Source organism: Gorilla gorilla, chromosome 7 (genome assembly GCF_029281585.2).
Source record: "Gorilla gorilla gorilla isolate KB3781 chromosome 7, NHGRI_mGorGor1-v2.1_pri, whole genome shotgun sequence".
Taxonomy (NCBI): Eukaryota; Metazoa; Chordata; class Mammalia; order Primates; family Hominidae; genus Gorilla; species Gorilla gorilla.
This window is the reverse complement of record NC_073231.2, coordinates 17611178-17624572: the sequence shown is the minus strand read 5'-3', so window position 1 is coordinate 17624572 and position 13395 is coordinate 17611178. Positions and strand designations below refer to the sequence as shown.

At 38.6% G+C, this 13395-nt stretch overlaps 1 protein-coding gene and 1 long non-coding RNA gene across 8 annotated transcripts in view; one reads left to right on the top strand and one right to left on the bottom strand.

Annotated features, from left to right (window-relative positions):
- The window catches only part of DLC1 (DLC1 Rho GTPase activating protein), a 530403-nt gene that overhangs the window by 129580 nt on the left and 387428 nt on the right, over positions 1-13395 (top strand). The gene's annotated exons all lie outside the window — the stretch shown is intronic.
- On the bottom strand, positions 1144-3766 carry LOC129524255 (uncharacterized). Its single transcript, XR_008668019.1, has 3 exons — positions 3691-3766; positions 3280-3361; positions 1144-1403 (listed from the first exon to the last, which is right to left on the bottom strand). It is a non-coding gene; the product is annotated as an uncharacterized lncRNA (long non-coding RNA).

Sequence of the window (13395 nt, the reverse complement as noted above, 5' to 3'; positions counted from 1 at the left end):
TGTTGGTTGTATGAATTTTGCATTTTTACGATTTTAGCATATGTATTCTATCTAATGACTATTATCATTCTGTGCTTCATCTATAGGATAAAGATTCAAAGACCATAGCAGTCTCTATGATACATAAATATTCACTCCAGAACAAAGCAGTAAAATTGGACCCACAGGAAGGAGATATAGTCTATCTTTAAAAGGGAGATCAACCAGGCAGGCATCAAGTTCTAAAAGATTTTCTTTTATGTTCTTTCTATTTTGTTCCTGTTTTCTATGTTATGCATCTTTCCCATGTCCATGTTCTTTATCTTTCTTATATTCTTATTTTTCTGGTTTACATATCTCCCTGAATAACTTAATCACATTGTTGTGCATATATTTTTAAGCTTTTATGGGTCCTTGTTTGGCGCATATTTTAACCAATAATCAAACATATTTAACTGTCTATGCTCTATTTTTTCCCTTGAGAAACTTGATGATATTTCTCAACTCTCCTGTGACCCAGTATTTTATATTAGAAGATCTATATGTCACACTGATGTCTGTCTTTTGTAAATAAGTTGTTTTGTTTGTTTTTGAGACAGGGTTTTGTTCTGTTACCCAGGTCAGACTGCAAGTGGCATGATCATAGCTCACTGCAGCCCCCACCTCCTGGGCCCAAGTGATCCTCATGCGTCAGCCTCTGAAGTGTCTGGGCCTACAGACACACGCCACCACACAGGTTGATATGTATACTTTTCTTCCTTCTTTCTTTCTTTCTTTCTTTCTTTCTTTCTTTCTTTCTTTCTTTCTTTCTTTTTCTCTTCTTCTTCTTTTCTTTCTTTCTTTTCCTTTTCTTTTCTTTTCTTTCTTTCTGAGACAGAGTCTTGCTGTGTTGCTGGGACTGGTCTCAAGTCTCAAGCAATCCTCCTGCATCAGCCTCCCAAACTGCTGGGATTACAGGTGTGAGCCACCTTGCCCAACCAGTAGCTTGTTTTTAATTCTCTAGATAGTCAAGATATTTCTCCTCCCTGGAGTTATAAAAGTTATCAAAGAGCAGCTTTGTTTCTTTTGGATGCAACCTAATGTTAACAAAAATGTTTCAATCTGAGAAGCCATAACTTTTATCAGCTTAAGAAATATTCCTTCCAATATTTTATGAGTGTTGCCACCTCCCATTGTTTCTGTTGTTTCAGCCTAAAATTCCTATTAGATGTTTTTTTTAATAACTTGTATCTATGTCTCTTAACTTCCACTCATTATGCGACCTTTTTTTTTGTATTTTTGCTTTGCTTATTGTGAGATCTTCTTGACTCACTGTACCAGATCAGCAGCTTGGTCTTCAGATATATCCATTTTATTATTCACTGTCCTTTGAAATATTTATTGTTGCAGTCATATTTTTAACTTTCTTATTTTCCTTCAGTTACCTAGTCAACAAACAAATATTAAGTGCTTAAAATGTACTGAGCACTCTTCCAGATGGAAGGGATACGAAATAACATCTTTTCTCCAAAGGACCTACTTTCTACAGGAGGGAAGCATAAAATAAAACAGTAAACCAACTAAGGGGTGGAATGAACTAATAAGAGAAAAGAATCAGAGTGGAAACCTAGAAGCTGGATGAAAAAGCTGTTTCTGAAAGGAAACTAAGATCAAATGTCTCAAATGCTATGCATAGACCCAAGTAGACCAGAAGAAAACTGGCATTTGATAACAGGAGGCCAACAGGCCAGCTTGTTTAGGCAAGTTTTTGTGGGAGCATCTGCTTATTTTCAGTGGGTTCAAGAACAAAAAGGAGAATGAGAATTGAAGAAAGTGAGCAAAGTTATGTATTAAAAATTCAATAATTGCTATAAAAGAAAACAAAGAAAGCCAGAGAGGGATTTTTTTAAATAATTGTATTGGGAGATATTTGAACATTATATTGGAAGCTGATAGAAATGATTCAGTAGAGGAAATACTATTGATACCTGAGGAGAGACAGTTCTAGTGGCGATAGCCTAGAACTGATGAGAAGGGATGGGATCCAGTGCTCAGAGGAAAGACTGGGCTTAGACTTTAGCTAAGAGTTCATCCCTTAACAGGATGTCTTGCATTTTTTAGCTATGAGTTCATCTTTGAACAGAAAGGCTAGACTTTAGCTAACAGTTCATCCCTGAACAGGAGAGAAGGTGAAGAATATGGACTGACATAGATTGAATATGTGTCCCTGTCCAAATCTCATGTTGAATTGTAATCTCAAACGCCAGAGTTGGGACCTGGTGGGAGGTTTCTGGGTCATGGGAATGGATCCCTCAGGCTTGGTGATGCCTTGGTGATAGTGAGTGACTTCTTGTGAGTTATGATCATTTAAAAGTGTGTGGCACCTCCACCTACCCCCTTCTCTCTCTCACTCACTCCTGCTTTCATCATGTGATGTACCTGCTCCCCCTTCGCTTTCCACCATGATTGTAAGCTTCCTAAGGCCTCCCTGAGCAGATGCCTATACCATGCTTCCTGTATAACCTGCAGAACCGTAAGCCAGTTAAACCTCTCTTCTTTATAAATTACCCAGTCTCAGGTATTTCTTTATACCAATGCGAGAACAACCTAATACATGGACGGTGTTCTCTGCCTGGTTTTCCCTAGTACCATGTTCATGTTTTACAAATGTAATATTTTCTCAAATCTCTCTGAAAATACTAATTACAGGGATTCTCTTAGAGGTTTTTTAATATGTTATTGGTATTACCTGAATCATTTCTTTTTGTGTAGCAGTCTGTTTCTCTACTATTGATTTTTTTTCTAATGATTTAGTGATCTTGGTTGATCTTTCCTAGTTATGACTAAAGAAAATTGGTTGGGTGGTTAGGATATGATTTCTCCATGATTGGTGTAGGAATATATTATTTATGTGTCTTCATTTCTCGTCTCCATCCCATCCAAATCCTCATCTCAGCATGTGGAAGTGATATGATAAATTGTTTGCCATCTCTCTGGATCCAGTATTATCTCTTATACAAGCTCATTCTACACAGTCTAATCAGATTTAATCTTCCTAAGAAAGCATTATCACCGGATTATTTCCTTTTGTAAAAGCACTAACCTATGTCTTGGTTTTTTATCAAATGAAGATCATATTTCCCAGCCTGCATTTTTCAATCCTCTACGATTAGTCCTCGTTAAAATTTGAAGCCCTACTCTCACTACTATAGCAAAGTCTTATAGAAATACAATGTACATCCGTGCTCCTGGTCTCCCACGGGCTCTTACTGCTTCTCAGTAGTGGCTCTACATACCTGATTACCTCACACCAGCACTTACCGCGTAACTGTTTCTGTGTCTTCCACTTTCTTTAAATTACCAAAGCTACATCTTCCACGCTGTCTTCTTGAAGATATCTTCACTGAGGAAGGAAGAAAAATGAATGCGGATTAGTATTTTTTTTTCATCTTGTTTGAGAATAAACCTGAGGCCCTGATTTGGGGTTACTACATGCTCATTGAAGGCAGAGAGCACATGCTTCCTCTGCGTAGCTTCAGTAACTGACATGGAATAGTGAGAAATAGGAAGTTGTCTAGCAGACAGATGGGTGAATAGATGCACAAAGGAGTGAGTCCATATTCCCTAAGCCACAATCCACCATACAACTCTCTGTTTTCAGTAAGGTTGATGTAGGAGAAAAGCACAACTTCCCTTCCTATGTGCCCAGAAAAGAGAAAAAAATTCACTTACTGTGCTGTCTTCTTATGTCCTTGGCACTGATGTTTTAATCATCTTCTTTGATTTCAGTTACATGAAAAGGTGTATCCTACAATAAAATTATGATAATTTGCATAAATATGTACATTTGTTAATTCAATCACTAATTCATTAATTCAGTGGGTTTTTTTTTACCATTGAACATTTGTCATTCTGTTCAAAGATGAACAAGATATTCATAGATGAATAAATGATTGTCATTCTCCTCAAGAAACTAAAAATAAAAACTTATAAGAAAAACATTCATAACTCTAACATCTTATGGCACATGCTCCTTTCTATTCATTCTGGTTTGTCTGGACCACTCTGTTCTGTGTCTGTTGTTTCCACGTCCTGCCTGGTTAGCTCCCCACATCCCTCTCTGGAATGTCCCAGTTAGGTGATAAATTACATGGTTGACTATGTATTAGCCATACTAAAAAAAAAACAAAACTGCACTGTATGTGGATGTGAAAATGAAAATATGTCTCATCTCCTCTTCAAACTTTAAACTTCTTAAGGGCATAAGAAAATTATGTTCGAATTACTGAAATACACTTGCTTATGTTTTCAATCTTCCTAATACTTTCAAAACCTCAATCCAGATTTTTTAAGAGAGATTAAACTTTGGATAATTACTATAATGATTTAAAATATCATGAAACAAAGCTATTATCATTGGATGTTCACAGAAAGCCATTAAAAACTTTTATAAAGCAATGAGTGATGCTACTCAGGGTTCTGAAGCAGTATTATAAGCGCTTCTCATTTATTCTATCTAAAGCACAAAAACTGTAAAATGCTTTTTGCTTTCAACCGGATGTATTTCCCTCATCACAATTAAACCCTGCAGTTTCTTTCTGCTTCACGAGGCAACCTACTTACTTTTCCTATGCCCTAGGAAATGGTAAACATTATCTTGTGGAAGTTTAGTTTCACAGGTTCAGTATTCAGTGGAGAACTGGTTAGGAAATAATGACCCAAGTATGTGGGAACTGCAGAAAATACCAGTTTGAAGGGAGTGAAGGCAGTTTAGGTTCATTCTCGTCTTAAGAGTCTGCATAATTTCACTCTAGTTTTCCAAGATGGCATGCAAAGTCTGCTTCCCCTCACAAGTTCAGTTCTTGACCCCACACAGCCAACACTTGCCACTCACTGCAGCCTCACTTTTAGCCTCATGTACCTCAGTCCTTAGTATGTTCTTCTAGGGATTTGAGTACCAGCCTCGGGGTTTGTATTTTCCCCAGTTCACCTCCAAGCTGGAATACAGTGAGGAATCTCCTCTGGAAGAGAGTTTGTGGTGACAGTTATGTCTTTCTTTTCGTTGTGAAACTACTACTGTTTATAATCTATATTTTCTATGGTCGCTATTCAGAATAGGGTATTTTATTCACTTTCTTTGTTTAATTCACTAAGTAAGTCCAAAAATCTCCATGGCTTCTGGGCACACGCTAAGAATAACAGGAAATTTATTATTTTAACCACTGTGCTTAGCCAGAAACCCAATATAAAAGATAGCCTTTTACTGGGCCCTCAAAATCAGAAGATTAAAGTCCTTTTGAACCAGAATGGAAAATCAATATTTTCTTCAAAGTAAAGATTTTTTTGAAACAAACTTTAATAATTAAGATATCTGTCCTATATCATAGGGAACACCTTTTTTTAAAGGCTGTTTTAACAAAATTCAACCCTGATATAAACGTTTGAGGCATGAAAGAAAAAATAGCAATCAATATTTAGAAACTTATTTTCTTTTTAAACTGAAATTATGATCTGATCTCTTTGGCTTATTAAAAAAAAATGTCATTTTGCTGGATGCAGTGGCTCACATCTGTAATCCTGGCACTTAGGGAGGCTGAAGTGGATGGATCACTTGAGTCCAGGAGTTCAAGACCAGCCTGGGCAATATGACGAAACTCTTTCTCAACAACAACAAAAATGCAAAAATTAGCTAAGCGTGGTGGAGCATTAACTGAAAAGTCCACAGTCCTAAGTCTCATCTGAGACAAGGCAAGTGCCTTCTGCCTATGAGCCTGTAAAATCAAAAGCAAGTTAGTTACTTCCTAGATACAATGAGGGTTTAGGCATTGGGTAAATGCAGCCATTCCAAATGGGAGAAATTGGCCAAAACAAAGGGGCTACAGGCCCCTTGCAAGTCTGAAATCCAACGGAATAGTCACATCTTAAAACTCCAAAGTGATCTCCTTTGACTGTATGTCTCACATCCAGATCAGGCTGATGCAAGAGGTGTGTTCCTATGATCTTGAGTGGCTCCGCCTGTGTGGCTCCGCCCATGTGGCTTTGCAGGTTTTAGCCCCGCTCCCAGCTGTTTTCACGGGCTGGTGTTGAGTGCAGCTTCTCCAGGCACACGATGCAAGTTGTGGGTGGATCTACCATTCTGGGGTCTGGAGGACAGTGGCTCTTTTCTCACAGCTCCACTAGGCAGTGCCCCAGTAGGGACTCTACATGGGGGTTCTGACCCCACATTTTCCTTCTGCACTGCCCTAGCAGAAGTTCTCCATGAGGGCCTCACCCCTGCAGCAAACTTCTTCCTGGACATCCAGGCGTTTCCATACATCCTCTGAAATCTAGGCAGAGCTTTCCAAACCCCAATTCTTGACTTCTGCACACCCACAGACTCAATACCATGTGGAAGCTGCCAAGGCTTGGGTCTTGTACCCTCTGAAGCCATGGCCCAAGCTGTACCTTGGCTCCTCTTATTCATGGCTGGAGCAGCTGGGACAAAGGGCACCAAGGCCGTAGACTGCACATAGCATGAGGACCCTGGGCCTGGCCCACAAAACCATTTCTTCCTCCTAGGCCTCTGGGCCATTGATGGGAGGGGCTGCCATGAAGACCTGTGACGTGCCCTGGAGACATTTTCCCCACTGTCTTGGGGATTAACATTTGGCTCCTCGTTACTTATGCAAATTTCTGCAGCTGGCTTGAATTTCTCCTCGGAAAATGAGATTTTCTTTTCTATCACATTGTCAGGCTGCAAATTTTCCAAACTTTAATACTCTGCTTTCTTTATAAAACTGAATGCCTTTAACAGCACCCAAGACACGTCTTGAATACTTTGCTGCTTAGAAATTTCTTCCACCAGATAACAAATCATCTCTCTCAAGTTCAAAGTTCCAAAAATCTCTAGAGAAGGGGAAAAATGCTACCAGTCTGTTTGCTAAAACATAACAAGAGTCACCTTTGTTCCAGTTCCCAACAAGTTCCTCATTTCCATCTGAGACCACTTCAGCCTGGACTTTATTGTCCATATTACTATCAGCATTTTGGGCAAAGCCATTCAACAAGTCTCTAGAAACTTCTGAACGTTTCCTCATTTTCCTGTCTTCTTCTGAGCCTTCCAAACTGTTCTAACCCCTGCCCGTTACCCAGTTCCAAATATGTTTCCACATTTTTGGGTATATACAGCAGCACCCCGCTCTACTAGTACCAATTTACTGTATCATGGCAGAAGGAAGAAGAAGCAAGTCACATCTTAGATGGATAGCAGCAGGCAAAACAAGAGAGCCTGTGCAGGGAAACCCCCGTTTTAAAACCATCAGATCTCATGAGACTTATTCACTATCATGGGAACAGCATGGGAAGGACCTGCCCCCATGATTCAGTTACCTCCCACTGGGTCCTTCCCACAACATGTGGGAATTAAACATGAGATTTGGGTGGGGACACAACCAAATCATATCAGTCACTAAAGAAGGACTTCAAGAATTCTCTACTGAAAACCTGTCTTCCTGTTTCCATGCAGATGGTATACTCATAAATAGTACCTGAACGTTGGGTGTCTCTTCCTGCACATCAAGTCTGCATATCACTCCCTGACCTGCATAATAATAGTCAGCACCACAAACAGTTTAGCCCTTGGTGGTTCTCTAATTCCTTCTGTGTCTCTTCAACTATAACTTCTTAGTTCAAAGGTAGATATTTCTTTTTTTCCTTACTCTTATTATGACTAGTATTCAGGCGCTCAGTAAATATTTATTTGTTAATTGACAGATTATCTGTAGTGCTGAGTGAAACGTTTACCCTGCCCAAAAATAAAGAGGAAGAAGAAAGAAAATAAATTTATAATGGCTATATACTTACACAGCACTTGCAGTAATACCCTCATTAAAATGATTAGTGGTTATAACACAGTTTAATTATTTGATAGTCAATTCCTGCATTTCTTCTGAATGGGGAATCCCTCCTACTAGGAGGAACATTTGAATCACTCTGATTTGGCAAATGGCATAGTTTTGTTTAAGACACTAGCATTCCCTGCCAATTGAGGCCCAAGGCTGGTTCTCCCCAATGAAACATGAACCAGCAGAGCATGAGGGGGTTTCAACTATGTCCTAGGGGACTACTACTGAAGATTTCTGGGGACACAGGCCAATTCTCACAGTATGTCAAGGATTCCGAAAGATTAATGGTCATTTGTCCAAGATATGTAATGAATTTCTATGCAAGAATATGAATCAATTTCAAACAGTTTGGAGTAAGTTATAGAAAACTAAACATTGGATAAAAACATAAATATATCTACAAAATTTCCACCTTCTCATTCCCTCACTCATTCCCCGCCCCCAAGAAAATGAATGAACCAACACTCCCTTCATTTAATGTACATATGTGTGTATACACGCATTTAAATCTGTAGTGAGAACAGCAATCTTTTCTTCTGGAAGGAGACTCAGATTCCTAAGGGGAAGGATATTGCTCTCAGTCTCTCAACCATTCCCTGGGAAAGTTAAAAATAAGTCCTGCTGAAAAAAATAAGTTGGCGCTTGTTATTTGAGAAAATTGCTTTATTCCAGGAACTGCCTCATGTAGCAGAAATTTATTTACCATCTGTGTGGACTTTAAAAATTTTCCATCTTAACTGATACACAACTGAAATAGAAACAGACTTTCCGTGCGTAGGTTTTGCACAGGCCTCAATTTTTTGAAGGGTGTTAGCTAAGAAACTTTTGGGATTTTTGTGGTCCCCAGAGTGGGAGAGCTCCATGGCTGCTCCTCGGCCTTGAGATCTCCTTCTGGGGAAGAGCCCAGGCTGATGTCACCCAGTGAGCTTGGGAGTGGCTTCAGCGTGGGGGTGGAAGGGAGTGAGATAGGATTTGCCAGGAAGCATTCCAGGGACTTTGCTGAAAGGCTTCTTTTCTTTTTTTCTCTTTCTCTCTTTCTCCTTTCCTCCCTTTCATCCTGCCCTTTCTCTCTCCCTTCTCTCTTTTTTTAACTTTTATTTTAAGTTCAGGGGTACAAGCGCGGGTCTGTTGCGTAGGTAAACTCGTGTCATGGGGTTTTGTTGTACAGATTATTTCATCACCCAGGTATTGAGCCTAGTACCCATTCGCTATTTTTCCTTCTCTTTCTATTTTTCCCTCCCTCCTTCCCTCCCTCCCTCCCTCCTTTCCCTCCCTCCCTTCCTTCCTTCCTTCATTCCTTCCTTCCTCACTCGTTTTTCCACAACATACATTGTATATACCTAGGGTGTATGACAGTGTTTTGCTCTATGAATACATTGTGGAATAATGGCCACAATCAATCTAATTAACATATCCATCACCTTATATAGTTACCATTTTCCCTTTTTTTTGGTAAGAACATTTAAGACCTATCCTCTTAGCAAATTTCAACTATACAATTCAGTATCATTAACTATTTTCACATGGCTGTACGTTAGGTCTCCAGAATAATATTCATCCAGACTAATTAAAACTTTGTACCCCTTGATCAGTGCCTCCCCATTTCTCCCTCTCCCCAACCCCTGACAACTACCATTCTAGCCACCATTCTACTCACTATTTCTATGAATTTGACCATTGTAGACTCTAAAAATAATTGAGAACATGCAGTATCTGTCTGTGTGTGGCTTATTTCATTTGCATACTATCTTCCAGATTCATCCATGTTGTAGCATGTCAGGATTCCCTTCTATTTTTGGCTAAATAATATTCCATTGTATGCATGCACGTGTACGGGTGTGTATGTATATGAAGTTATCTTTATCCATTTGTCCATTCATTCACTGATGGACACTTAGGTGTCACTTGGCTACTGTGAATAAAGCTGCAGTGAACATGGGGTGCCAACATCTTTTCAAGTTACTGATTTCATTTCCTTTGTATATATACAGAGTAGTGGGATTGCTGGCTCATGCAGTTCTATTATCCATTTTTTAGGACCTCCATACTGTTTTCCATACGGCTATATGGCTATACTTTTTTCCATATGGCTATACTAATTTGCATTCCCACCAACAGTGTACAAAAGTTTCCTTTTCTCCACGCTTTCACCAACACTTATTCTAATAACCATGTCAACAGGTGTGGGGTAATATTTCACTGTGCTTTTAATTTGCATTTCCTTGATGATTAGTGATGGCAAGCACCTCTTAATAAACCTGTTGACCATTTATATGTCTTCTTTGGAGAAATGTCTATTCATGTCCTTTGTCCATTTTTTAATGAGGTTATTAGGAGGGGTTTGGCTCTTTGGGGCTTTCTGTTGTTGTTTGGTTGTTTTTTATTTTTATTGAGTTATATGAACTCCTTATATGTTTAGATAGTAATCTCCTAATGGATAAGATATATGGTTTGCAAGTATTTTCTCCCAATCTGTTATAGTTAGCTAGTACATTGTGCTTAAAAGATAAAAATAAAAGCCATTTGAGAAATAAATTACCTTATTTCTGAAGTACTTTTAACTTATGTAGTCAGATAAGACAAATGTGCTTTCTTCCTTTCCAGCTGTATCAAAGGATTATTTTATTCAAATGTTTTATTAAAATATTCCACAAGAGGAAGTAATGGTTCACCAAGGGGGAAAAAAAATAAGGTTGAATGGGTGGCTGAGCACAAGGGAATTTATTGTTAGATGGTACTTTATATAAACGAAAGAAAAATTGAGCGAAATCCAGTTGCCACTTTCTATACAAAATAAGCTGCCCTGCCTGGCTATTTTCCCACAATATTGAGCTGTAATACCATTATTCTGGAGGGCAGAAACTAGAATTTCTTATATATTTAATTTTCTTCAAAATATGTGCTTTCTCTTCAGGAAAACTCAGAATCTTTGGGGCATTTGCATATCCACAAAGACTTTCAGCAAAACAATATGTTTTTCTAGAAAGGCAATGTTAACTATTAGAAGGTCAAAATCATATCAAGTTATGTAGTCTATATATCTCAATAATATCTTTCAATCATTTATTATTGCACATTTTTATGCTTATCTTAACCTTCAAACATAGATTTCAATAAAACTTTTAGGGAATGAAAAATTATACAACGTATCTATCATTTACCTTTGTGAATATCTATAATTCCTGCGATTTGAATATTTACTATATGTCAGCCCCAAGCCTAGACTCTTTATGAACACTTTTGTTTTTAATGGCCACAATGTATAAACTGGTACAAATTGATGAAAAAACTGAAGCCCTGACAAATAAGCAACCTTTTCCAGGCCACAGAGAAATTCAGTTACAGCTATTACTCAGGGCTCAGGGAGTCAGAGCTCCACAGACCATTATTCTGGCCATGGTAGAGACTTTCGGAACAGTCACTAATGTGAAAACCCAATCTTAATGGCATATATAGAATTTATTTTTCAAAGCAGTATTGATCTCAGTTTTTAAGTCTTTATCTAAACACAGAAAAATTTAGAGCTTTATAATAAGAAAAATATCCAACTTGAGCTAGAAAAGGAATGATATAAACTCAATTAAAATGAAGAAAGAAAATGATTAAGATACAAGCAAAAATCTGGGAATAAAAAGCAGACACAGGCTGGGCACGGTGGCTCACGCCTGTAATCCCGGCACTTTGGGAGGCTGAGGCAGGCGGATCACGAGGTCAGGCATTCGAGACCATCCTGGCCAACATCGTGAAACCCCATCTCCACTAAAATTACAAAAATTAGCTGGGCGTGATGGCGCATGCCTGTAGTCCCAGCTATTCGGGAGGCTGAGGCAGGAGAATCACTTGAACCCAGGAGGCCGAGGTTGCAGTGAGCCGAGATTGCACCACTGCACTCCAGCCTGGCAACAGAGCGAGACTCCATCTTAAAAAAAAAAAAAAAAAAAAAAAAAAAAAAAAAGCAGACATAAAATTGGGAGAATCAACAACAACTAAAAAGCCAATCCTTTGATTTGAAAACTCTACAAATAAATGAATATGTCAACCTCCATCAAGGTAAGAAAGAAGAAACAAATAATATTAGAAATAAAAAGTGGCAGCCTGACATGCTGATGCACCTCTGTAACCCTAGCACTTCGGGAGGCTGAGGTGGGAGGAGTGCTTGAAGCCAGGGATTTAAGACCAGCCTGGGCAACATAGTAATACCCCATCTCTGCAAAAAATTTGTTAAATTAGCCAAGCACGGTGGTGCACATCTGTAGTCCTAGCTATCTGGGAGGTGGTGGATTGTTAGAGATCAGGTGTTCAAGGCCACAGTGAGCTATGATCCCACCACCATACTCCGGCCTGGGATCATAATACCAGACTCCAGCCTGGGCCTCAGAGCAAGACAAAAAAGGAGGGGGGGGGGAGGGGAGGAGAGTGGAGGGGAGGGTAAAGAGACAGAAAAGAAAGAAAAAAAGAACTATTATTACCGATGAAGTAAAGATTAAGAAGATAAGAGAATATGATGTAAATGTTTAGGTTAATAAATTTGAAAATTTAAATGAAATGGACAAATTACTGGAAAAGTGTAACTTAGCTAAATGGAATTGAGGAAAATTATAATTTTCCAATACTTTTTCCGAAAGTGTTTAAAATTCTTCTATAAATAAAATGCCAAATCCAGATGATTTTACAAGTGAATTTTAACCATCTTTGAAGAAACAGATTCTTTCGATTTCTTGTAAACTCTTCTAGAGATAGAAAAGAACGAATGTCAGTCATAAACATAGGTGCAAAAAACAAAACATAAACAAAATATTAAACAGATTCAGCTGCATAAAACCACTTAAACACCTTAACCAAACTGGGTTTATCCCAGGAATAAATGGAATGGGCATTTTACTATTAGAAAAATCTATATATGTTATTTTAAAATTTGTATAATACTTATTAACAGATTAAAGGAGAAAAAAAGTTATGATCATATGAAGAGATGCAGAAAAAATATTTGGAAAAAGTTGACATCTATTGATTAATTGATTTGGGACAGGAGCTGTCTGTGTTACCCAGGCTGGAATGCAGTAGCACAGTCATACCTCACTGCAGCCTCAACCTCTTGGGCTCAAGCAATCCTCTCACCTCAACCTCCCAAGTAGCTGGGACCATAGGCACGTACCATCACACTTGGCTGATTTTTTGTAAAGACAGGGTCTCCCTACGATGGACTCAAGCAGTCCTCCCACTTTGGCCTCCCAAAGTGCTAGGATTACAGGTGTGAGCCACTATATCCAGTCCAACATCCATTAAAAAGAAAAAAAAAGGAATATAAGAAGAGACTAGAACTACCTTAACCTAACAAAGTGATAGCTACAGAAAAAGGAAAGGGGAGGGGAGGGGAGGGGAGGGGAAGAAGAGAAAACTCTAACAAATAGCATTCCAAATGGGAACATACTATCATTGTCTCTCTTCAACTTGAAGTGGAACTACATTCCAACAGGGGCAGGTGAAAAATCAAATTTTTGAAGCTGATTGTCTACTAAGTAAGCCCTCTAAGAATAATCAGGCAATTATTTGG